Raw genomic sequence first — 27,556 nt, 5'->3', positions numbered from 1 at the left:
GCATTTTTAAATTTATACGAGATGCCAGGACGTCACACCCTCAAATAAGGCTGGGCAATTAATCTTCTATTAACTAAGATGAACAAAGATTATCGTAATGGAGATAGCGCTGAACTATTCATCAAAATCTTACTGATATTAGCTTTTGCTAAAGGCAGACTGTGTGTTGACGAAAGAAAACATTTGGAACACATGCCTGCATCGACATATCAATGTGGCTTTTCAATTAAAATGTGAATAATGAATACCGTAAATTCCGGACGATAGAGCGCACCGTTATGTAAGCCGCAGATGCTTATTTTAGGGAAAAAATCAACTTTGTACACGTATAAGCCGCACCGGTAAATAAGCCGCGGTGCACGGTGGAAACACCTCGGCCGCCCGTTCTCTGCGTGTTGACCCAGTCCTCCAGAGCGTTTTCAAGTTCGGGCCATCTGCTATTATGACCTCTGAAAGCTTTTGTCGTCTTTTTGCATTGGGTCAGTTCGTCATGTTGCCGCCTCCAGCGTCTCACCATCGATTCGTTCATGCCAAACTTACGTGCTGCAGCTCTATTTCCATCTTTAACCGCCAGATTGATTGCCTTTAACTTGAAAGCTGCATCATAAGCATTCCTTCTTCTGCTCTCCATCTTGAGGGTGAGTACAAATGACTGAAAATATCGTGTGATGCTCTTTTTACACTGCACCGTGGCATGGACTGGACGCTCCAAGTACAGTACTTAGAGAAATTACCATAACATTTGGCCAGGAATTTCCCTAAGTACGGTACTTGGAGCTGCCTTCAGGAACAATAGGGAATTACTGCCCGCTGCCGCTGCCCGCCACACCCCAGGGTGAAGGTAAAATCCTCGTATAAGACGCACCGGAGTATAAGCCGCAGGGCATGAAGCGTCGAAAAAAAGTCGCAGCTTATAGTCCAGAATTTACGGTAGATACTAGCAACTCAGTCAGAAAAAAAAATCTAAATAAATTGAAAATTAAAATTAAAATAAAATTACACTCACACGCAAAAAGAAAAAAAAACTGCCCACACGGCTCTGAGGCCATTTCAGGATTCTCCAAAAAACCTCAAGGAGCTTTGATTTGTGTTTTATACCCGCAAATACTTGATGACTTTATACACGCACCTATGCTATAACTATCTATTCAACCGAGAGGTCCCAACAGCCCGTTGCTAATGCTAAACACTATTATTCCCTGTTGCTGTATAGTTATAGTTTTTGTATTTTATCTTTATGGATAATTCTTTTGCAACTCTACCCATGGACAGTGTGCTGATAATATGCTTTACTCAAACCAAAATACGTGTGCGCAACATTTGCCAGTCATTACGTTTTGCGGGCTGAGATAAATTTATATCCTTTCTTCAGTAATTGCACAGTAAAAAAAAAAAGTATCCAGCAAGCTTGAATGAACAAACTGAAAGTGCAATCAACACAAGAGAGTTCAGGTTAGTTAGACACAACCATACATTTGGCATGCGGGAGTAAACACAACAATTTTAGAAATGATGTGATTCACTTTCTTGCTGTGATTTAGATGATCAATACTGATGATCAATGTATGTAAACAGCAGCTGGCTTAGCTTAGCTCAGCATCAGTATGATGGTGCTTTGTTCCACTTTTAGCATGGATCACACAAATTCTTTGTAATTAATCAGCTTGAAGATATAAAGCCAGGCTTTATTTCCCTCTGACCTTGGTCAACTTTGTTTGGTTCAAATGTTATTCACATTTCTTACAAAATTCATAGTCGTTTATTCTGCGATAAACAAAATATAGCGAGTGCCCACTTATAAATATTCAATTTAGATGAATTGACAAATGTAAATGGACTTTCTTCCTTCTGCACACCCACAGAGATACGTGAAGAGGAGGAGTGTTTTCTAGGCAGAGAATGAGACCTCCTTCACATCTCTGTCAGGAAGTGTTCTGTTTTCAAAGGTCATCCTTTGCATCTCGACAAGAAATGTCAGCTGAAATTGGATTGGGGAGGGGGTAAATGAATTAATAAATATATAAACAAATCAGCAAATAAGCCATCAAAGCCAAGTGAATGCCAAAAGACAGGAGGTGAGGAAGGCCAAGCGCTGTGGAGAGGGAAGGCCAATGATTATTAAATTAAAAAATTAGTGGTGTAGAAAATGAATCTATTTATAACCTAGGCGGCTCAGTTTCCAGGCCTGGAAGGACGTACACCATGAACTGGCGAGCAAACACACAAAGGGACAAACAGGCTTCCACTACTAAACTGCAGACAAAGAAGCCACACAACAGCTTTTCAGCTGCTGAGCCACATCTCAGACAGGCGCTCATTTGAATAAGGAATTATAAGTATGTGATTCACATGAAATTTTCATCAGGTTTGTGTAAAAAATATGCGTTACACCGACAGATGCGTCTAGGTGTTAATATTGATGACAGCGTTGATTCCCAGCTGAAGGGCCACAAGCTGAATGCTAAACTGAACCCGAGTATTTGCTCCTCTGCAGAGGAGGTGCAACGCCCCCTCCCCCCTGCCAACCACCTTCTTCCTTCTTTAATAATTCTGTTTGGCGCAGATGCCATGGGGAAGGCTGGGCTACTCGAGAGGGTTGGTTAATTAGTGCAGCATCACTGGTACCTACTGTCTGAGTGTGGGGGAGCTCTGCAGATTGACATTCAGGACCACACATAGGAGAACCAGACAGCCACTGAGCAAGGTGTCGCAGCGGATCAAGAATATGGACGTCGTGAGATCTTGTCGTCATCTCTGAGGCTGAGAGAGGGCTGCTTCGCTGCAGCGTGAAGGCTTTTCTTCATGCTTCCTGTTTAGTTCACAGCATATACATTTTTTCCCCCTTAAAAGTCTTGGAGCCCTATGTTATGAGTAGGTTTGACGACTGAATTGTTAAGCTCCAAAAATAATTTCTTACTTCAAAATATCATGGGTGTCAATCTTAAAGGAAATCATTTTTTCCTTTTGTTTTGAAGAAGATGACATTTCAAAGTAGCTCCTCTTACTCAACAGCACTGAGAGACTACCAAAAGAAATTTGCAGTGATATAAAGTTAGAAATGCTATGACTCAGTCATTATTGTTCCAAACAGGAAACTAGTCACCAGTTGATGATCTGGACCTGTTTAATGAACATACACACCCACTCTCCTCACACAGAGACGGAATAATGAGTCCTGAAACAAAGACATACGTTAGCATTGGAAAATGTCTGGTTTTGAGGGATTTTTGTATGGGTTTTCATACTAAATTAAGATGTTCCGTATGTATGAATTTCAAATCTTTCTTGTGTTTCGTGAAACGACGACTACTAACAAGTAGGTCTACGGATGTTGCCACAGATATTACGGTTAAATGGGAAATGGACTATATTTATATATGTGTACAGCACATTTGCACATTTCTACCTTAGCAACACTTCATGTTGTCTAATTATCCACTCATCCGTTCTCTTTGCACACACACACACACACACACAGCTGATGGTTCGGGCTACTGCGTGTGGCGCCATTCCTTTGGATTAAGGTCATGGGAACCCATGATGTAGCTGACTTCCGGGTCAGCCTGCAAAAATGTGTCATCTGTGCTGCACAATGTTGGAATCACTGACTAATATAAACAAAACAGCGATTCAGCAAACACCAGAAGAGGAAACCTTTTTCCTGGAAACACACTCTCTAATAAAATGTAAGCTTCTCTAACAGACAGGAGAGTTGTGCAGTTTATTATTACTGTTTTGGAGGTTGGAAGCTTTTGATTTTCTATGCTGAGTGTATTTATTATGCTGATCAAGCGCTTAAAACATCAAAGCCCTCCCTGATTATTACCAAGCATCCTCTCAAATGGTTCCCCTCATTTTGGCAAGGTTGGACTTACTACCTCCCTGAGCCGTCCCACAGCTGGAAGGTCACAAAGAAGGAGGTACTCAACAGTGGAAAATACAGTTATAAGCTACTAATAAGGTCTGCATGAGTGTGTATGCCACACCAGCCTCCCGCATGTCTCAGTCTGATAATTCTCAGAACTTATTTCATGCTTTTCATCCTACGTATCTCACGGTTCACTGGTCCAACGCGCCATCATCTCTACAGCTGACACCCACAGCATGCCTCCTGCCTGAATGCACATGGTAATAGACTACTGAATGTACAGTATGTTGATATGCATATTCTCGCTGTGTCACGCCTGAAAATGTATATTTTTTACATATTTTAGGCGTGTTGATTCAACTTTTAAGTTCTATAGCGATATCGCCCAGGGGCCACGAGGTTTGACACCATTCTTTGAGGAAGGTACTGTAAACAAAAAGAAATATAATGAAAAGTATGCATGCATATATCACCTGGAAACAAGTGCTTCTTTAGTCATAGGTACACACGATGCCTCTCCTGGTATTAAAATATGATCCGTATCCGAGCATGTTATAAACGCAGACACCATAAAAACATGCCTGACATTTTCTACGCAGAAACATTAAAAAGAACTTGCCATCAGAATTTGCGCACTTCCACGTGCTTCACCATGCACCAAGCAGGGTATTCTGGTGACACACAAGACGCATACGTCCACACTCGGAAAGCAATGTGCAGTTGTCACGCTTTACGTGATGAAAATATGAACACGCATTCCACGGGGTCATGCAAGATCCACTCACATCCCGAGCATGACGCATTTGCTGTAACGTGTGTCGTCCCTGAGCTGTGTCCTGTGTCTGGACACAAACGGCATTTTGATACCAGGAGTAAATGGGGTCCCATTTCATTGCCTGTATGGTACAGCTACTGCCACAAGATCTGTTTTCCCTTTTCATCAAACGTCAGTCCAAGCCAACCTCCTCCTTGTGTGTTAATGATTTTACTATTGTTGACTAATGTATTGTATGTGTGCACACTGTATTTACCTCTGATTGCTGCTTGGGAAGATTGATGGATTGTTATGTTGGAGATTGATTAACTCAGCAGTTCCCTGGCTTTACAGCTGACACCGGAGACTTTCTAACCTAACTGCCTGACCACTTTGAAATACAAGGGGCACGCCTTTGTTTAATCTCACTGAACTATGGTACAGCTACACATAGGTTGTTCAAGGTTAATATCAATACAGAAAAATAACAAACTTTTAAGAAGCAATCCAGGATTGTATTGTTTAGACCCTCCTCCTTTTTCCGTTTTAAGGGTGTCCAACCTGAATAGCCCAGTCCTCTTAAAGGAGACTGAGCTGCTCACAGTACACACAGTGTGCAGTTTCTCATTATGAATTATGTTCATGTAGTTTAAAAACTATACCTGACACCACCATCATTTGGATTGGTTCCTTGTGATCCTCACATCCACTGTCATCTGGCGTTAGCTTAATTTACACAGCATGTTCCTCAATGCAATGCTGACGCTATCAATAGCCACTGATCCAAGCCAGGAAACTCACTAAGAATTAGACCTGGACCTGTTTGGAGCATCTTTGGCCCCTTCTGGATCTTAGGAACAAAACTAGCTGGCTGGCAGCATCACTTGCATAAACCAAAACCTTCATTGTGACAAGGGAACCAACAGTAATTCTATCCAGAAATGCTGAGGTGGCGGTTCTAAAACTTTTCTAGAGTGGTATGGAAACAAGTCGGAGGTTAGAATAGTTTAACATTCCTGTTCCCTCATGTCAAAGTCAATGAGATTTTTTTTTAATACGTTTTCAATAAATGCCTAAAGTAAAGTTGTGCTTAGAATGAGCATCATGCAATTTAACATTTATTCATCAATGATAATCCAAAGCATTAAAAAACACAATTTGAAAATCCCAGACTTTTGGCAATCGCTAACCTCAGGGTTGGTCCATAAAAATATGTCAGCCATGCAGCACTAAGACTACGAATACACAATAAAAACAAAGGAAGGAAAAACATCAAACACATTGTTGATGTTGTTACTCCTCAAAATGTGTGACCGATGGCAACATTCAATGTTGTCAGTCGTCATCGTCGTGGGGACAGCAGCCTCAGCAAGGAAGCCCAGACTGTCCTCTCCCCAGCCACTTCCACCAGCTCTTCCCGGGGAATCCCGAGGCGTTCCCAAGCCAGCCGAAGTATTTAGTCCCTCCAGCGTCAGTATAGATTTTAAAAAAAATCCTTTGTTATCAGCCATTACAGTGACTCCTGCCCAACCTCAACCATACCATTGATACGCCCATAGTGCTGCATAAAATGAGACGATGGTCGATGTGATGTCAAGCCCCGAGCCAATGTATCTGCTCGGAATATTTTTTTGCCACACAGAAGAGGATCAACTTTTCACTTCACCAGTGACTCTCATTTTTCGTGATTCACCAAACATCTGAAAATCAATGAGGTAATGATTTATTAATGCAAAAATATGAGGCCTAATTCAAAAACAGAATCATTTGCAGACAGCAAACGTTTCCCTCTTTAGTTATACATTCAGCACGTGTACTGCAGTCCCGAGCACCAGCCACAGTGCAGTGCGTCTGGAGAAGATTGGGGGTTTGCACACCAGAAGAAAAAAAATCACACGTCACAGCTGGGGAGCAGCTACTGGCTCTCTCTACCTCGCCTCGCCTCAGACTTAGCACGCTACACTTAAATAATATAAACAAATTATTGATATGCATCTTTTTAAAAAGTTGTTCTACCATAAAACCTTGTCTAACAAAAATCCGCCATGGCAAATGAACAGCATTCACAAAATAGAACAGAAATAAATATATATTGTGATGTGAAGGACGTGCTGCAAAGAGATTGTGCTATTGATAGATGAATTAGAGTAAAATCTCTTTATTAAACAGTTCAATCACTTCAGATACAAAGTGGGGGAGTGGGCCTCATAAATTGTGTTGGAGGGACCGTATGGAATTCATTTCATCAAAACAGCCAAGCAGAAACTTCAAACAGCCACACTTCATTATAAACGAGAATATTATTCACCCCAAATCTGCATCAAGCATAGGTAAGGTTGGCTCTAGGGGAGAGGGGATAAAAATAGTCAATTCTTTAATCTCAGAAAAATCCTTTGGTTGTAGAATGTGTGTGTCGCACTAATCTCACTGCAGTATTCTTCTCATCTGCTTTCATTCCTGTTTTTTTCCTTCTCCACATCCAAACCGGGTTAAATATCGCCTGACACATAAGCAAAGACCACAACCTTCGGCTGCTTCAGTGAAGCAAACGGGCACATCATGGCATGGCAAAACACCGCCTGTATGTCGGCCGTTTGTTTACGACCATCTGATGTGACTAATCTGTAGCATGATCTGGTTCGCTCATGTTCAAGGCCCCAATGAGCGCTATTTTACTGACGAAGGAAGACAACATTCACCACTGGGGATACAAATCAACAAGCCTCCCCTCCCACTGCAGGTGCACGGCACCCAACTGTCAGCAACAGTACTTCAACCAATGAGATATTAGTTATATTTCTGTTCTGATTATAAGTAAAATCTTTTGGAATTCATACGTGGTAAACCAAGGAAAGCTTGACGCTTGTTTCCTGATGCAATGTGCTGCGCTGTCTGCTTGCAAGATTACAAGATGTCAGCACCCACCCACCAAGCGTGGACCATCTCATTCAAAACTGCACCTAAGGAACGTAAAACAGTAATGTGCCATCACATGTGCTCCTGAAGGCTAAAGTTATGGTCAGCAACTTCATTTCACAACAGAATCTGCTCATAGCCAAAGCAGAGCACCTCTCTGAACTTTAATCAGACACTTTCTGGAATAAAAAGCCCTTCTCACAGCAGCCATTTTGGCTAAAAATCTAAAATGAATAAAAATGATCCAATGGATTAAACTAATTACGATTCTCCTCTATTAGTTTCACAGCCATTCCCGTGAGCCAACACGACCAATACAGGAGGCCTGAGCCTGTCCAAATGGAACACAGTAAATACTCCTCTCTTTATCACTCCTTAAAATGGCTGCTGTGAAAATGCCGCTATTGTGAGAGGCATTAGCAGCAAAATGTCGCAAAAGATTAGTCAAATTTGTAGTGTGTTAGACAACTGAAGAAATAAAGGGTTTTTGTTGACGTACTGTGCTTCTCCTTTATTCAACTCGTGTTTTCTTTCTCAAAGTTGAAAATGTTCAAGTTACGTGGCTGTATCTTTAGGCGTAGCAGTGCTATGAGGTTTTGCTTAGCTTATGTTAGCATGCGAGCAAAATATTAAGAAATTTGAACTTTTCATTGAAAGAACTAAACCAATGGTAGCCCAGCAGCCCAAGGATTCATGCGTGTATGAGATGCTGACACGTCCTTGTTTGAAACCAAAGCATTCACACTGATTGACCGCTGCATTCGAAAATCTACTGGTGCTACCTAAATAATCAGTGAAAATGAATATATTTTCATTTATTGTGTAACGACAGGCATTGTGATGACTCACAACATTAATAACACTCCAGCCAAATCTGTTCATCTGCTCCAGCAGCAGAAGTGAATGATGAGGAATGATTTCTTTTAATAAGGGTCTTAATCCTGCCTTTTCAGTATCTTTTGCGACTCCTGTTGACAGTGTAATAACCCAATAACAAATTAGTTTCAATATAATAGTATTTTTTTCTTTGGATGATTCTTATCCCAACACAGCAAAATATAGTTAATGGAATGAAAAGGGGGGTTGAGCCAGGACTAAAGTCATGACACTCAAGCTCACTGAGCCATTAAGTCAGGTTTGCACAGTAATGGTAAAGACATTAGTCACTGGAACACATTCCGGCAATATCATCTGTGGTTTCAGTCAGTGAAATTAATGCAGGACGGTATCGTGCACAGTCATCCGTCTATGCTGCTGATTGCAAAGGAGAGATGTGAGTCAACGTTCCGAGACACAAGAGAACGAAGCCTTTAAGCCATCATTCTGATTATTTTTCCAGATAGGGATGAAGATGTTAATAAAGACTGAGCAATGAAATGAAAATTGCCATCAATCTAATGAGACAAGCAGAGACAGGACTGCCACTGGGCTGACAGCATTGCCACAGGTATACTCAAACCTTTTATCCGTGATTCTGATTGCGTTTGTTAATTACACACATGAAATATGCACTGAGCCTCAGACTTAATTCAGTGAAAAGCTCTTGTTTTTAATCGACAAGCGGAGGGAAAAGAGGCAGTCTGTGGGCTGCAGTGATGAGGCTGGGGGGCTCCCATGGAGAAAAGTTGGTTGCTTGTTCAGCTGAAGGTACGCACAACCTGTTCTGGCCTGCTGCGTTATGAAATGCCTCTCGCTGAAATCAATAAAATGTTAGAGTTGATTAAAACACCAATAAAGACACCCAGGGGTATTTTTTTTTCTTCAGATGACTGTGAGAAACTTTGTAAGCCTTTTTTTTCCAGCCTTGTTTTTCCTGAGAGTGCTTCTCCATCTGTTTGTTTATGAAATTACAAAAGTGTCCAAAATGGAAAACTACTCTGAATCAAAGATGGAGGTGACAATGAAGTCGCTGAACTTTAAGTTACAGCTAGAAATTAAACAGGAACTTGTCTTTATGGCACTATCCCCCAAAGTGGGACTCTGTTCATCCCTTGCTTGGAGCAGACCAGCCTAGTCCATCTTTGTCATAATCCAGAGGTTTCAAAGAAGTGATTGAGGCATTCATCGGAGGCAGGCCTGCTTCCAAATCCTCAGCCTGGAGAGGAATGCCAGGCCAGAGTGAAGCAGAAGCCCAGTGTTCTGCCGCTCTGCTATGCCCATTTGTACTTGCACTATCCCGAGGACTGGATTAAACGCTGTTGCAGTTAATTAAACCATTACTACTTAGCCACAGGCCCGGCCTCAGCTTCTGTCTTTGCTACAATGATTTCCCACCACCACCACCAATAACAGAGACAGCAGCCATGGGAACAGAAAGAAAATGGACACAAGTCTTTTGAGCTCTGAAGGCTTGTGCAATCACAGCATTTATTATCTAGATGTGGAGTAGGGGAATTCTTTGCTGCTGTCAGAAGCTGCAGGGTGAACTACTCTAGTTTTCACTGCAGACTCGCTCGAATACTATATACAATCCTCCTAGAGGACTAGTTTGGAAAAATCTAATTATGTTAACTTCTGCCATCAGGGGCTACTCAGAGTAGTCTGTGAGTGGACGAAGTGAGCTGCAGAGCATTAAAAACCCTCCCGGAAGTAGAATGAAGGCACACAGACACCAGGGTACATTGTGACAGAAATATGAAAGCACTCTATTACTCACAAAATCCTTAATATTTCATGAAAATGATTACTTCAATTAAGGTTTCATCAACTGACTTACTTTTACATGGATACGAGGTATTTATTAATTCAGCAGATAAAGAATCACTGCAGAATTTGTTTGGAGCTTTGAGTCTGGCCACCTGACAAACGTACATCCATACTTCGTTTTTTAGCTGCTAAATGCTTAACTTAACTAAACTTAATACCCACAATTTAAAAGTTCAGCTGAACTGGAGTTAACTTTTACTGACCCAGCATAACACTGTATGTTAATCATTTGTTTGCATGTGCTCTCTGTGTGTACGGTCACCCAGCGAGCACAGACTAGGAACAGCATGTCATGACTGGTTAACTAAGTCGCTCATTCATCGTTAACTCCTCTTTAGTGGGTAGACACATAGACCCTCCACCTTTAGGTTAGAGAAGCGTACTCATGACCTGAGGATTGCTGGTTCAATCACCAGCATCCCACCATCACTGAGGCGCCCTTGAGCAAGACCCTTAACCCTGACTGCTGCAGTCGAGCTGCTCATTGGCAGCACATCAGTACTTGTACCCGGAAGGGTCTATGCATTTGAGGGAAACTGAAGCTCTGGTTCCACGTTCAGAGCAGTTATATGCACAGATACAGTACATGCGCTATTTTCCAAGTCCAGGAAATTACTGTATATCTTATTTAGTATTGTTCCACAACAAATGTAACTAAATAAGATGTTCAAGTTACACACAGAATATTGTTTTTTTTTTATATAAACACCACTGATTTTAAAAAAATGAGTAAATAAAGAGCACCAAAATGCAAAAACATGGACATGTTATCATCTTACAGGACTTTCTAGGCCGACTGACTGAGGGGTAATGACACAAATCAAACAAAAACATTTGAGGAAAAACATTTGGGCTCCAGCCTCCAGAGACCGATATGACAGCCTGTTCTCTCACAATTGGCTGGTGGCTGGTGCTAATGACATCATTCATTCATTCAGTCAGCCGGTCATTAATCATTCAGCTCAAAATCATAAAATGTGTGAGATTCATTATATCATCTACGACTGGAGGGCTGGACTTGCCCGAGGGAAAAAAAAAAAAAGAGAGAGACTTGGACAAGCAAGCACATCCCACCTTGCAAACATAGACCACGCAAACACATTACACATGAAATAAACACCATTCAGTAACAAATCCTCCTCCTTTTCATGAGTCTGTCATCTTGGAAAATATTTTAGCTTTTGTAAATTGGACGTAAAAGCCTACGAGGTTTGTTCATTAAATGATTTGTTTACATCATCAGCTTGTGTTATACAGAGATGAAGGCATGCGTCAACTGTTGAGGCCTTTGCTCGGTTACATCTATCAGGAATTTAATTTCTGCGCCAAGCTTTCATTAATTTCAGAAGAAGCTTTCCTTCTATGGCTGCGGTGCAGCTTTGCCTCTCAGTGTGCATCTCAAGATGCTGCGTGTGTATCGGTTACTGTGGAAACCAGAAGACTAACTGCAGCAAACCCTGAAATACATCGTTTTTTAATCAAATTTGTGGAAGCGGTTCTTGATAACAAAACAGTGATATCAGACTCAGGGGCACAGCCCAGACACGCACATGAATAAGAGGTTACTTGTCTTTTCTTAAAGGGTTGCGTCCGAAGGACACTGCACATTTCTGCATGAAGCAACTTCTTCTTTTACTTCACTGTTTCCTTTGTTACAGTAGAACGTTCCACTGGTGATGCCGAGCGTATTTACCCGGTTTCAAAAACATCTAGTGAATGCACACACCCTCTATCACCCTAACTGCTTGTTAACGGCACACAAGACAGCAGATATACAGTGACCCGCGGGTGCCAAGTGAATGTGCTTTCGTGCATTTGAACAATCAGACACATGAAATGAGGGCTGCTGAAGACTGCTTCTGCTCTTTTCTATTTCATTAAAAAAAAGGAAAGGAGAAAAATATGATGAGCAGTTTCCCCTTGACAGCTCAACAACACTGGCCTCAAGGACACTCAACTTTCTGCTGCCCCACTTACTAACACAACAACAATGCAAATTTATGGAAATGTAGATAAGGGTGTGGGGGAATGAAGATTCACTGTCAAAGCATCTTAAGATAACGCATTGTTATCTTAAAGTGATGGCCTGCCACCCACACCTTGACAGCTGCTGCATGGGGAGGCATGGGGAGAGCTAAGGTCAGGAGTCTCACCACCGAGGTCAAAGCTGAGCCAAGACTGATAAAATGCTGTGAAAAGCTGGTGAAGCCCAGTGTTCACTACTGGAAGAAACACAGCAGGCTGAAAATGAGCCAGCATAAATTATTCCAGGCAAAGCAGCATTTCTGGAATTCTATTTAAAAGTAATAATCATATTAATGCAACAGGAGGCATTTTGTAAGATTCTCCAAGGAACTACATGAAAATGAATAATATTCCAGAGGCAGTCAATTGGAAGTAATTACTTGACCAATTCCCACAATAATGCTGAATATTGCTCATAAAAATACAATCACAGCAGATTAAAGTTGTGGAAATGAGACTTGTATTCTAGTCAAGTCACAGCCAGCCTGACGCCAGAAGAAATATAAATGAGGTGTTTAAAGGATTTAAGGAGCACACAGTGAAAACACTGATACAGATTATTGAAAAGATGGCAGGTAATAGTCACATCAAGTAGCGCCTCTCTGCAGACAGTCCATTTATTCCCATAAAAAAGTGTCAGTTTCTTAATGGTCAGTAAATATAAGTAGAGGTTTGGTGAACACTCGCTGTTTGTCAGCTCAGCGCGTCGTGTCATGTCTAACATCTGCACAGCCGGCAGCCTCTCAGCACCGTCAGCGAGGCACAAAGGCTGTGAGCAGAATGATAATGATAAATTCAGGTGGATGGACCTCCTGTTTCAGAAACATAACCCTGGCAGGTGACATCCAAATCACTCCCGCTCTCGGCGACAGAAATGAGCACAGCGGCATTCAGAACATGAAAAACAGCTCTGCCGCCCAGCCAGAGAGATTCCTTCCAGCCTGGTTACAGCTGGCTCCACTCAGTGGGCTGCAGGTTGGGCCGCCTCGCTCCATTAGCCTAGAGGATCCATTTATCCTTTCATCACACTGCACTCTTGCAACAATAACACCATCACCTTGTCATGCATCACACACCGAGACGGCTTTGGCCAAGTGGCATCTACAAGTAATGAGAGATGGTTTATAGAAGATCGAAGTAGAGCTAATCACACTGACTCGGGGGTGCAGGTTTTAAAGGTGAAGTGAAAAGAGTAGACAATGATGACAATCACCTGAGAGGAAATTCAGCATTTAGCAGCAGTTCAGCCTTTTAATCTTCCACCTGAAACTGTTTACTTACATTTCACCCAAGGATTCAAACTGCAGCGAGTCCCGTATACATCAGGAGAAGTCCTGGCACAAAATCACACAAAGGGTTGGTTGATTGTATTTGTTCTTAGTTCTCACACTCCAAGAGCATCAAAAATCACAATAATGAAAAACAAACTGCGGTTGGTCGTGTTTGAAATTTGACATGCCGCAATGAGACTGGCCAATCACATGACATAGATGTGCAGCGCGAAGCACATCAACTGTGGTGAAGGCGCCTCTGGTTTTATTGTGATGTCACACAAAAGCAGGTCGAGCAGAAAAATACTGCAAAATTCACAATATTCCATCTCTGTTCCATTAACAAGTGCACTCAAAAATGTTCTGCTTATTTCATTATGTTTTTATCACTGCAATACAGTATGATTCTATTAATTGCCCAACTGAAATTGGCGGGCCAAAAATCAGCGTGAAATGGACCCGAGACAGAAAAATTAGACAAATTTTAATAGAAATTTTGCACCAGACTCACTGTGGATAATTTTTCAATATTTTCATATCAAAATGTTGTGCCAGATCCAATTTTCACATCTTCAGCTCTTTAATTCTCTGCTGTTTTCTGCCAAGATGTTGCAGGACTATCTGTTTTCCACAAACTACGAAGACATAATAATGTATTGAAGTATATGTACCTGCAGCGGGAGTCAGGTAATTAGAGTGCAAGTTTCCTTCCCAACAGCACTTTGTCTTTTCAAATTCAGTTAGTGTCACTTTAATAGTGTGAAGATGTTGGTGGAGATCTGAAATTATTCATACTAATGAATAAATACATAAGCTTTCATCTTCGGTTCATTTCATCACATTTTATAATGTGCTGGTCTGACGTTGGTGAATATAACTACAGTACACAATAGTACAAATTAAAACTTTAGGGACTGATTTATTTTATCTTTCATTCATTTGAATTACACTTAAACAAAAATAACGTAGCAATGAATGAGTCACATGTTTTCATCATGGATGCATCTTTGTGCAGACACTGGTTAAATCCTAACTCCACTGTTTTGTTTTTTTTTAAACTCTGCCACACAGTCTAAATTAGTCTTAAATACATATATGAGCAATATTCAACAGTTTGGACCACAAATGAGCTCCGTCAGGATGTGAATACAAGCGCCCCATTCTGTTACATCAAAAACTGATTGTCTTTGTTCTGATAAGATTTTCAGGTGCAGATTAAATCCAAACCGTTCGCTTTGGCTGTAATTAAATCTGTGCTGCTAATGATCCAATTAAATCTGAAGAAGTTAAACAAAGGCCGTGGCACTTTAATTAAGTCATGTCAGTGCGGAGTAAAACATGGGCACAGCCACGCCTGGCTTCACAGTTGGCTTACTGGCTGCCTGAGTCTGGAGAGGGCTGCTCTGGCCTGTGGTTCACACTTCCTCCTGCACAGCTTGAAGCAGCTCACTTCTTTGCTCTCTCCACTAATCCCGTGGATACTCAACACATGAAAAAAGTTTTTTTTCCCACCATTTCCTGTTTCACACCATGAAAGCACGGTTAAATTGAGTAATAGGTCATTGTAAGGGCTCTGTGAGGGAATACATCAGGTGAAGTTATATTAGATATCAAATGCTTCCGTTCGCCTAATTATCCTGCTCGCATTATTTCCTCAGAAGCTGACCTCAGAATGGGCAGCAGCCGCAGCTTTGTAGTCTTGACCTTCCTGTTTAAAGGTCTGACTGTAGTTACTAGCTTAAGCCAGAAAATACATTCATTCTGTTATCAAATTTAACTTCAGGTTTTCTTTAGGTGCATTTCAATTGCGGGAACTTTCCAGGGGGAACCAAAAAGCTTTTGAGGATCTCCATGTCCAGTGCGGTGCAAGGTTCTGAATGCAGTTTCTCTTATTTCACCCACCATGTTTAATCTGAAGGAACAAGCTCACTCTATTTCATCAGGCTTCGGGAACTTTTCTCACATCCCTGAGCAGGCTAATGTGTGTAGCTTCTGCAGCAACAACCTCTGTTAGGCCTGTTTCAAAAGACCGTCTCAAAAAAACACACATAATTCATGTTTCAGGTCACTGTAACCACACGAGCCTAATTTTTTAACGACCGATCAAAGACAACTTTTGATTTACAAAACATTGACTCCACAGTTAGCGTCAGCTAGCAGTTAGAATTAGAAGGGTGACAATTGGATCGCGTTGGTTAGTGAACAACATTTAACCTGCCAAAAAATTCCCATCAATCCATCCATTTTCTACACTTCTTATCCGTTAACGGTCTTGGGGGCTGGAGCCTATCCCAGCTGACATTGGGTGAGAGGCAGGGTTCACCCTTGACGGGTCACCAGTCCATTGCAGGGCCATCAGGAGCCATTAGGGGCTCAGTTTCTTGCTCAATGATTCCTCCACTTGGTCACCAGGGGAAGTCAGGATCGAACCAGCGACCCTTCGGTTGCTTGACGGCCACTCTACCTCCGAGCCGTGCCGCCCCCCAAACATATTTCATCAGACTGATTTGCATCATCTTCCTGACACTTTAGGCCACAGTGGAAACAGAAACAATGGCTCCAAGAAGCCAAGTGCCAGGAAACTTTGATCAAAGCGCTCCTTATGTGAAAATGACCGACTAGATTTCATTACCATTTAATTGCCATCTTTCTAAGCTTCCTCTTCATTAACGTACAATCAGTTAACTCAGAGTGATAAAGTTGTTGCATTTAGTGGAACACAAACTCAACTTAGCCAAGACACACAAAATTGGCCTTAATAGGTTGTTTGTCAGAATCTATGGCTAAATCACCTCAGGGATGCTGGGAGGCCTGTCTGAGCCGTCTATGACACTTCTTCAGGGATCCTGTGAATCCCATGATTCCTGTGGGATGACTGCAAGTGTTCATGTATTTTACTCTGCCAAATGCTAACACACTGAATTCCATACATTAGTTTACTTGTGGTGACCTGCCAAAGTAGCAAATTCATCCACCATGACTTTTTATTATCATTCTTGTTCAAAAGGGATCAAATCTTGATTTGGACACAAGCACAAGTACAAGTGAGTGGAAGAAAATTCTCCAGCATCCCCGTGCACAGATGTGGCTCTGCTCAGATGAGGCCGTGACGGACGTGAGTTCACCCATGTCTCTGCGTTCTCCCAACTGCTCAACAGCCCCACCCCATCAGCTGCCAGCCACACACTGGCCAAATGTTGTGAATAAATAACTGTGCAGTAAAAAATGTCTGTCTCCAGCGTGGTGATGGGAATGAAGATCTGGCAGGCCTGGCTGGGTCAAGGTGCCCGCCTCCTGTCTGAGACCCATGAGGACGGCCCAGCTCAGTGCCAGCCGCATCACCCCACCAGCTTAACAGTCACAATTGCCCCTGCTTATCTTTCCTCTTAGCCAGCCCCTTCAAAACAAGTCAGGATGGCAGCCCCAGGTGGCTGTGTATGACAGCTACAGCAGAGGGGATGCTGGGACATGCTGGGAGCTGCTGTGCAGTAATGGCAATCATCCAGGCAGGTGTTACGCTGTATAACCACCTCAGCACCTTCTCAGCTGTGAGACATATACTGATGCAATGCAGGAACCTGCCCCCACCCCCTCCACCACACAGACCCTTGGCTGGGGATTACAACTTAGCTTTGGAGTAGCTCAGGGGGCTGGCAGGCTGCCGCCGGAGCTGCTGAAGTTTAAGTTTGAAGCTGCCGTCCGTCTCATGTTAGACAGAGTTGGTCTTGGCTTGAATGAGAGGTGGTCAAGCCATCCTGACCCTGAACGAGACCCAGACCTGTTAAGCTGTATTTAATCTGCTAGTTTGCATGCATTGCAATATTCATTTATTACATGATATGTGGTTTGTAAGACGCCAGCGTGGAGAGTACTACTGTTGAATATTTTGCTCCTCACATGCTGAATAGTTGACGCCATTCTACAGTGAATAATGAACTGAGGGGAGGATGAGCATTCAACTTCAAGCACCAGTGTGGCTGATCAAGAAGTTGTATTCATATTATTGTAAACAAACTCATGCTTTGTGGGAACAGAAATTGTGTCACGATTTAATTTTTACGCAGGGTTTAGACTGTTAAATTAATTTATTGTTTAAGTCATATTTCATTTGAATGAAATCAGTACAGTAATCCACCAAACAAAAAGGAAATCGTGCATCTGTTCGATTACCACCTGCTTAGAGACTGAAAACTCTTCACCCAGAAGACCTAATTTATTAAAAAACAAGCAGGATTTCATTATGACCTGGCTCTCATTTATAATGGTACAGTGCAGTGTTTTTTTCCACCATCTTTTGAAATAGACTATTGTGAATATCTGTGTCTCTAAAGCAAGCACTGCTTACTCAAGTATGCTTTTTGCAACTGGAAAACAGAGCGTATCCGTCTGTCACGGAGCCAACGAGGATATGGACCGTGAACATTCTGCTGGATCCAGAACCCCATCCAAACCACCTCCAGGGGCTCAGTACTCATCACCTCAAGGAATTTATCTAACATGTTTTCAACATTTCTGGATATACAGACCATGGTATTGAAAATAGGCCTTTTGGATCAAAGGTCCAGAATATCACCAGGAAGATTTATGGAAGATGATATCCACTCAAGGGACTTTGACCTGCATCCTGCCCACAGCCAACAGCAGTCTTCAGGAGCAATCATTCGATTAAGAGCGCCTTGAGAAGTTCATCACTTTTCATTTTAATATCAATCATGCTTGCAACAAATTTCATCAAAACAAGTCCCATAGATTTTGAGACATTCTGCTGCCAAATAAACAGACACAGCAGTCACATGCAGACAAATCCACTTGATGAAGAATTGTTCTACAAAAGGATGAAACTGAAACTAATGACCAGTAGCAGCCATCGGAAAGAAGTGTGATAATAAAAACCAGAGACCTGTGACTGTCTAAAGCATCCTTGTTGCATTTAAGGTCTCTCTCTCTCTCTCTCTCTCTCTCTCTCTCCCTCCCTCCCTCCCTCCACACCTCCTCTGTTCTGCAGAACCTCTGCTTCTCTGCCTTTCTCACTCTGCCTCAGTGCGAAGCTGCCTGGCGAGTACAAATCAACCCACATCACACATGCAGGATCTTTAAGCCTCTGCCCACTGATGAAACCCACCCTTAAATAGTCAAATGCAAGCAGCTGCTGAAGAAATGAAAAGGTCTCACAAGTCAAAAAAATGATACAGTATAACATTACACAACTGCCCTGCAGTGGGCTGAGAGTGTTTTTAAACCTCTCGCCTTGAAAAACAAAACAACGAAATATTTATTAAGCAGCCACTTAATGAATTAAAATAGACAAACTAGTTCTGTTAAAAAGATAAGTTGTTTCCTGAATCTTTAAAATTTGCAACTGAATTGAAAAATGCAGAATTAACTAACAGAATAGTGTTAGTACTTTTATCCAATTCAATTGCATGAATAAATAAAAACACAAGCCCTGAAATTAATGAATAAATCTCAAAATGCCTGACATAGTGCGTGTGCGTGTGCGTGTGTGTGTGTGAGAGAGAGAGAGAGAGAGAGAGAGAGAGAGAGAGAGAGGACAGACAGAACATGCACATGGTGACATTTACAAGAGAAAGCTCTACTGATGACTGAAGGGTTCAGTGAGTGTAAGCTATGATTGCTAACATCATTTCAGAGAAGAGCAAAGTTAGCTTCTCTAAAAATCATAACTCACTTGAGCTGGCTCATCTCCGGCCGGAGGGCTACAATACAATGATTCTTGCTTGGTGTTTTTTTTCTTTGTTGTACCCCCCCCCCTTTTTTTCCCCTTACTGAATTAGTTCTATGTTTTCTTTGGTGTTACTGAACAACAATGAATATAAAAGATGGGGGATTGGATTCTGTTAAGAAAACATGAGAAGAAATGTACATATCCTGAGACAGAAAGAAAGAAAGAAAGAAAGAAAGAAAGAAAGAAAGAAAGAAAGAAAGAAAGAAAGAAAGAAAGAAAGAAAGAAAGAAAGAAAGAAAGAAAGAAAGAAAGAAAGAAAGAAAGAAAGAAAGAAAGAAAGAAAGAAAGAAAGAAAGAAAGAAAGAAAGAAAGAAAATCTTGATTGAATTGCTCGTCCGGCACGGTGGTGCAGTGGTCAGAACTGCTGCCTCACAGCAACAAGGTTCTGGGTTCGAGCCCCAGGGATCTTTCTGTGTGGAGTCTCCATGTTCTCCCTGTTCCTGTGTGGGTTCTCTCTGGTACTCCGGCTTCCTCCCACAGTCCAAAGACATGCAAATGGGGACTAGGATAATTGGATACTGTAAATTGACCGTAGGCGTGACTGTGAGTGTGAATGGTTGTCTGTCTCTATGTGTTGGCCCTGAGATAAACCGGTGGCCTGTCCAGGGTGAACCCCGCCTCTCAACTGAAGGCTGCTGGGATAGGCTCCACCCCCACAGGACCCTTAACAGGATAAGAGGTAGAAAATGGATGGATGAATTGCTGGGTTATTTTCAGCTAAAATTCGTTATGCAAAAAAAAAAAATCATGCATGAAAATGAAGTTGCATTTTTGCTTCAAAACAAATCAAAAAGAAATTATCAAAATTAATCCAATTATTTAAATCACAGACTGTACAATTAATTGGTTCAGCTCTTGTGGGATGAATTGCTTTTACCAAAGCTGAAAAGGTGATGATAGAAAAAGACCAGTGCTCCATACAGCCATCTTATCAGTCTCCTTGGATACGTGAAAGGAAAAAAAGCTTATTTCCTTTTTCACATTATCATAGTCCGTCTCCTCTATCTGTCTCTGTCGCAGCAAAATCCGCCCGCCGCCACACTCACATGGCACCACACAGCATCAGAGTGTGAGAGGCTGGAGGCTCCATCCAGAGGCCAGGCATCAGAGCGACAGGCCAGGAGAGAAAACGCCTGATCCTCTCCCCCCTGTGGCACAGCAGATAGCAATCTGCACGGAAGAAATCCTCATACTCTTGTCCAAACACATCTGAGGGTTTCTCGCCAGTTCAATTTGATTGACAGCTCCTGTGTCGGAGGGCTTGGCACTGTGTACACTGAATCAGCCACAGCCAGGCAACTGTCTGTCAGCACACCGGTTGTGGAGTGAGAGGCGAGTGATGTTGGAGGGAGGGGAGGAGGAAGCTAGCGGAGGGGAGTTAGGCCGGGGCAATGTGCTGCCTCAGGAATCAGAGAACCTCATCTGGCCTCTAGGATTGGGCTGTCTGAGAAGAGCTGCCGCTGCTGCTACTGCTCCAGCTTTTAGTCTCAGGCACTGACAGACACACAGCTTGCTAACACTGCCAGAGTGGAGCATGATGACACTGCATGTTCGACCCCTGCACCGCAACTTGAAAGCACTCCAGCATCTTGCCTAAGAGGACAGAGCTCCTCAGACAAACTCCCGCACACCGCCTAAAGCCAATCTTTCACTGAGATGAAAGAAACTATTTTTAGCTGTGCTGTCAGCGCAGGTAAAGGAAATGTTGTCTCGCCTCGATCATTTTTTTGCCCTTTTAGATGTTCAACACTCAAGAGATCAAAAGTGACACCAGGAAAGTGAATGCAGCAAGGTGAGGATGTAGTGAACTAATGGTGGGAGGCTTGAACTTGAGGCGGTAAGAAAAGGGCTCCGAGTTACAGATACTATTGATCTACTCGCGCAGGTTGACATGGATTCCCTTGAGACTGAATGTCCTCTGCTGCAGATTAACTGAAGCCATTATTCCTGAGGCTCACCACAACCACCGCCCGCCATCTCAGGACCAGCACAGCCATCATAAAGCATTAAGCTCTGTTAGAGTGCTGCGATTATGGATGTAAAGATCACCCACATGGACTTGTCTCTGAATGGCCCGACTGGTGAAGACCCGGTCAGAGCTTTCAAATTGAAAATCAATTTTAAAACAGGTGAGACGGTTTTACGATTGCAGATTTAAACAATTCAAGAAGAACACACCAGCTGAGTCAGTGAGGACACGGGGCCGCGCACTGGTGGCAATTCCAGGGATCTCCAAGAAACTTGCCAGATCAAACAAGGAGGCGAACAGTCATTGGCAGCTGATTGCACCTGTACATGCTATGTTCTGCACAGAAAAAAAAAGAAGAAAAAGTTCCAGAAGATAAAGCTCTTGACTAGAGGTCAGTCTCACCACTCTCACCTATGATCATGATTTGACAGAGAGAACAAGATCACCAGTACAAGCGGCCAAAAGGGGTTTCCTCAGGAGGGTGGCTGGTGTCTCCATTAGGAAAAAGGTGCGAAGTAGAGTAGAGCTGCGGTTCCTTTGCATCAAAAGGAGCCAGTTGAGGTGGTTCAGGCGTCTAGTCGGGATGCCAGGTGAGTGCCTCCGTAGGAAGCTGCCCCATACACATTCAGCTGAGAGGAGGCTGCGGGGCAGACCGAGGACCAGGGGGGAGGGAAGTTTGGGGTTCCCTGCTGGAGCTGCTACCTCCATGACCCTATTTTGGATATATATTATCCAAATATATGTGCGGTTTCATGATCACTCAAAGAAAACATTTCAATTGCAACATTCAAAAAAGGTTTTGATGATGTTGTTGAATATTTTAGAATGCTTTTTGAGAACGTTATCCTGCCGTTAGGAAGAACATTTAGGTAGCAAATTAAAACATTACAAGGATATTGCATATGATATTCTTGTAATCCTAGCTGGGTCGTCTTTAATAAGGGCTACGGGTACAAGTTACGTCCAGTTAGTGAGGTTATCCAGTCGCTCTCCAGTTAGTGAGGTTATCCAGTCGCTCTCATTGGCTAACGCAGGTTCCTCCATCTCAGTTCGTTTCACGCCATGATTTCAGTCCTATCAGGAGTATAAGATTGTATTTATTGACATTTCTTTGTGTATTTGCATACACACATAAAATAGAAATGCTGCTCCTCCCAGCCCATAGCCGAGCAGCAGATACATGTATCAACACTGTACCACAGCTAACATCAAAAGAGCACAGTTAACAGCACAATGTGGGATTTGAAACTGGGGAGCCCTCTAAGATCACGGGCTCCATCTACAGTTTTATCACATATCAGGCGTTGTTGGTGCATGCCCCCTTCATGATGCAGTGAAAAGTGTTCAGATCAGACTTTAAGATAGTCCCACTGAATAGAAGCATGCGCACAGTAAATACACATAAACTCTGCTTGTTACACACAAGGCCAGCAGTGCAAACATGCAACAGATCACAACTAAACTACAAGCTCCGCTGGATTCCTTCTGCTGCCGTCAATGGCTTGCTCACATGCGCTCAGGTCCATGTAGCTTCTTTCCTTCTCACCATGTTTAACTTGTTTAACAACAGCATGAGAACAACAATGCCTTTGTGTTGAATACCTGCAGCAGAAACTAATTGAATGTCCTCATTAAGAGAGATGCTGTGCCCATTTACACGCAAGGCACTGCAGCATAGCTGATCAGATCCTTCCAGCTGATTTCCTTATTATGCGTTGTATCGATGATATATCGTTTCTTAAACTACTTTGAAGGATGAGGCTGTTTCAGTAATTTTAAATGTTTGTGTGTGAGGTCTCTACATCCTGCAAATGTCATGGAACAGTGACACATGCTAAAACTGTAGTTAGGAACTTGACAGGCCAGAGGAAACGCTCTGGGGGGGACAATTAAACTTTTAGCGACTGGAATATTATTTAGACTGACAAGCAAAACAAATTAGAGACAAAGGACAATCCCTTTGCGCCTTGCACTTGTGCCCAGATTATGCATCATTTAACTAATTTGAATGGATTGGACACACCCAGAGGGCACTTTCGCCATGTGCTTTTGACCATGTGGTTCAGATCATTGAGAAGGGGCCCTATGACTGTGGACCCCTCACATCAGAGGCTCACTTGAGCTGATATTTGGTCCCGGCCAGCGCTGAGTTGGAATCCCCCCTTAATTGTGTGTAAAAGCGAATTGTATCCCAAATGGGCCTGATCAGTGCAGGACTCCGTCATGACAAATTCCTCCGTCAATGTTCCCTGATGTTATCAAACATGACCGACAGCACTCCTTCTGTTTTCTTTGTCTGAATCTCTCTATCTTCTGTTTTCTTTTGCAAACTCGTTTTCCATCTCTTTTTCTCTTGTTAAAATTGTGCAATAGCGTAAAAATGTAAATATGAACAAAGACACCTCCTTATCTTCTTGGGTTTTCTATTTTTTCTTTATTATATATTGTTTGTATTACTAGTTTTGAGATTGTGTTTCATTTCTATTTATCTTCTTTAATCTATATCTTCGATAGGTTACTTCCTCCTTATTCATCTTTACTGTGAAATGGAGCACTGCAATCCAACAATTTCCCGCAAGGGATTAAAAAGGATTTCTGATTCAGATTCTGATTCCTCGGTTGTCAAAGCAGTGACTGTAGCTTTTGTTTGCATTTGTAATTTCTGAGCTGTCCTCTAACAAACTCAGCCAGTAAGAATAAGTGTTACAACAGCACTTCATGAGCAGTGCATTACTGTACAATGTGCATCACATAGCTGTGCACTCCCACTGCAGCATGACTTCCACAACAGTTTATTATGATGTCGACTGAATTAAGCTATAAAAGTAATTATGACCATAAAAAGATGCATGCACGCAAACACACGCGCGCGCACGCACGCACACACACACACACACACACACACATATCCATCTACTCTGTTGTTCAGCTTGAAAGGTGGATTAAATGATTGTTCCTGTGACGGTAGAAATACCACAAAGCAAACACTCAAATCTTTAGCTTATTAAATGCTCACTCTAATTCTAACTTAAATTGGAGAGACTTCTGAAACACCAATAAATAGTTAGAATTTAGTTTTACATAATCCTCAGGCTAGCCAAACATATCTGGAAGAGAAAACAAAGGCATGCAGTAAAATTAGCATACAAACTGCCCACAGTTTACTGACAGACATTTAAGTTCAGATTGGTTTTGCACAGATCATGCACAGTTTGCTTGCATAATAAGGCATTAGGGACATTAAATCTATCCTCACTTTGTTTTAAGTATGTAAATAGAACAGGTTTACCTTTGGCAAAATAACCATCTGTCTCATGAAAGCTTGTGCTGTTTCTGCTCTCAGTTTTAGTAATGTTGTGTTACTTGGTCACAGGCATAATACCAATAATAATAATAATAATAATAATAAAAACATACAAAGATTTGATCCAAGCTGGAAAAACACAGTGTTTGTCATGCTAAAGCACACAGTGGCCTATTTTGCCAGAGTAAGGCATGCAATTCTGTCCTCTGCAACCATCAAGTCCACTTCTTATTGCGTCACAAGGAAGGGTTTGGCCAGTCAACTACACAGTACTGTAATTGATTAAGTTCATTCTGGACAGACGGTCTAAATTAAAGCAAAGAAATAGCCTAATAACTGCTAAGATAAAAGATACAATCGTTTATACATCCATTATGCTTAGGTGACACAAGCTGATTGCAAACAGGAAAAAAAAAACAAACGCACCCACAGGGACACACACACTGAGTCAAGATACAAGTATGTTTAATTACTGCAGACTCCTGACACTGCACACCCACATGGCAACAGGATTGCAGATGCGAAAGGCGTAATTTGAACAATATTAACTGAAGTTGGCCTTTGGTGAGACAAGCATGTCAGACATTATGTTTTAACACAAGCTGTGTAAATTAAAACTCATTCAAGAATAATTTCAGCTAACTTTGCTAGAGCTCATGCTATAGATAAATACACACTCCGAAGACCTACAGCCCATGGATTGATCCACGTAGCCACTGTGAGTCCCAGCGGTCAAGCTGCGGCAGATACTTGGCTTCTGAGCAATGGAGCGCTTCTCCCTGCAGTCCGCGCAGTCAAAAGATAGCACGCTCCATGACACCACTATCAGAGGGTAGTAAGCCCCGTGTTTGTGTTTACAGTGAGATTAGCCGCACGCACACCCGAGCACTCAAGCAAGATGATGGAATGTAAATTTGAACTCAGTATGAATTTATGAATGTGCTGATTCAATTTCAACTGCCTGTTGTCTCCCCCAAACCTCCATGGCTGGGAAATAAGCTCTGCTACACAGTATAGGTATAGTACAGAAGTATATGCCCTGTTTAGCTGGCATACCTGATTTGTGCGGCTGTTGAGTTGCAGTTTTTCATAGAAAAGTCCCTATTTTGAATCTACAGTATTACTCCCACTGCATAAAAACCTTTCTACTGCACACCACTGCCAGGGATATTCTACAATTTAACCACCCTTTCATTCTTTGAAAAAAAAAAGGGATTCATAGCACACATAATCCTATAAAACATACCCAGGGGTTTCATAGCATTTGGTGAAATGGCTCTTTATTTACGGTTCAGGCATGAATGGTGAATGGCAACAGTTACAGGGGCTACAGCTGTCAGATGGTTTGTTTCGCAGAACCTTCAACCAATCAGATAAATAAGTGACATGGAGGCCGAAGCCTTTTGGTAGAGGAGCAAAAACATCTTTTCGATCAAGAAAAGCCTTTAGTGGTGTTCTTTGCTCTTTTTTTTCCAGAGCTGAAGCACTTCTATAACTGACGCTACAGCAGCTCAACGCTAACCTCCACAGTCTCCCTGGTGTCACACCAGAGCCACGCCTCTATCTCCTCAAAGGAAATTAACCAGTCCACATTACACCGCTGAGGTTCAGACACACCTGTAACTTGGACGCCTTGTTTTCTCATGCGATCTTCAGAAAGAAGCTATCTCGTTTCTACACGCAGACTCTGCATTCATACATACACACACATATATGAAAAAGCTTCTCAATATTTCGTAGAAATCATATTAAAAAATATTATAAGTAATATAGACGTTTTCAGTTACAGCTTGAACATGAACACTGGTCGATGCCAGCGGTTGAAAAACGTCCTCAGCACAGGTTTGCTGGACACAACTAAAGACAATAAAATGAGTCACTGTCAAACACCGGCAGCAACATTTTCCATTTGATGGTTCCCACACAGATAAATAATTCTATGTGGTGCATTGTGGGTGGGGAGGTTTTGAAAAATGGCGGGGGTGACCTACTACAAAATCTAATGTTAGGGGGAGATCTTGAAGTACCCTCCATCTCCCATCAGCTATCTACAACAGTCATATGGCCTCAGTGCTGGCAGAGCTTAGCGGCAGGCCAGCCTGTGGGAGTGAATCAGGTCCACACAACCTTTAGCCGCAGAGCAACACCAACTTCCAATTTAACACACTCACAAAGCAGGAAGGCACCCACACAGAGCACAGTGGGCAGGAACTGTTCGACTGCGATCTCAGCTGAATTACTGTTGATTCAAGGATGGATTTTGCGGTGCAATACAACAACTATGTGTATGCAGTGTCTGTAAATAAAGTATGCATGCAACTTCATACAGCATATCTACTATAGCTCAGTGGAATGAACAGTGTTGGTCTCTAAAGGGTAAAGCCTGAGTGTGGGAGGAACCTCCCCCAGAGCAAAGCTAAACTGAGAAAGGACAGGATGAGGAGAGAGAAACAGCTGCTATGTATTTCTACAAGGATCAAAAGTCATGTGTCGGTGACTCCCACAGAAACAAAACATTGAAGGAAACCCACATCGGCCTGCTGGGCTCATTAAAGCTCTGCAAGCACATCTGAATTGTAATTCCATTTCTGTGTTGCTAAAATGTTACAAACACGGAGATGAAAATATTTTCCTCTCGGGAGAACAGTCGTAGATATGCAATAGTGGAGTAGCTGCGCATTTTAGAAACAAGACTCCAGTTCTAAAATATGTGCTTCTTCTTCCTTCCATTAATGAATCACTCTGATGCACTCTGGCTTTGTAGTGAATGTCAGACATGTTCATGATAAGATGTTAATAAAGAATAAGAAAAGATTCCTTTGTTTAACCTTTACAGGTAACAATTGTGTCATCATGTATTGTTCTCATCTTTACTGGTACATAATAAATCAAAGTAAGCAAATGCATATTGTAGCATTGCCAGCAATACAAGGCACATTACAAATGACTAAATTACAGAGATGTAAAATGGAACAACACATGACCCAAGGTTGAATT

The 27,556-nt window shown here is 42.2% G+C and overlaps 1 protein-coding gene across 4 annotated transcripts in view; it reads right to left on the bottom strand.

Annotated features, from left to right (window-relative positions):
* Positions 1-27,556, bottom strand: part of ntrk3b (neurotrophic tyrosine kinase, receptor, type 3b) — a 203,138-nt gene that overhangs the window by 120,283 nt on the left and 55,299 nt on the right. The gene's annotated exons all lie outside the window — the stretch shown is intronic.

The sequence above is a fragment of the Aulostomus chinensis genome, chromosome 2, assembly GCF_037954235.1.
Source record: "Aulostomus chinensis isolate RoL2024-O1b breed Wild chromosome 2, RoL_Achi_v1.0, whole genome shotgun sequence".
Taxonomy (NCBI): domain Eukaryota; kingdom Metazoa; phylum Chordata; class Actinopteri; order Syngnathiformes; family Aulostomidae; genus Aulostomus; species Aulostomus chinensis.
Note: the sequence above shows the minus strand (reverse complement) of the source record. Positions and strands in the feature narration are given on the sequence as shown.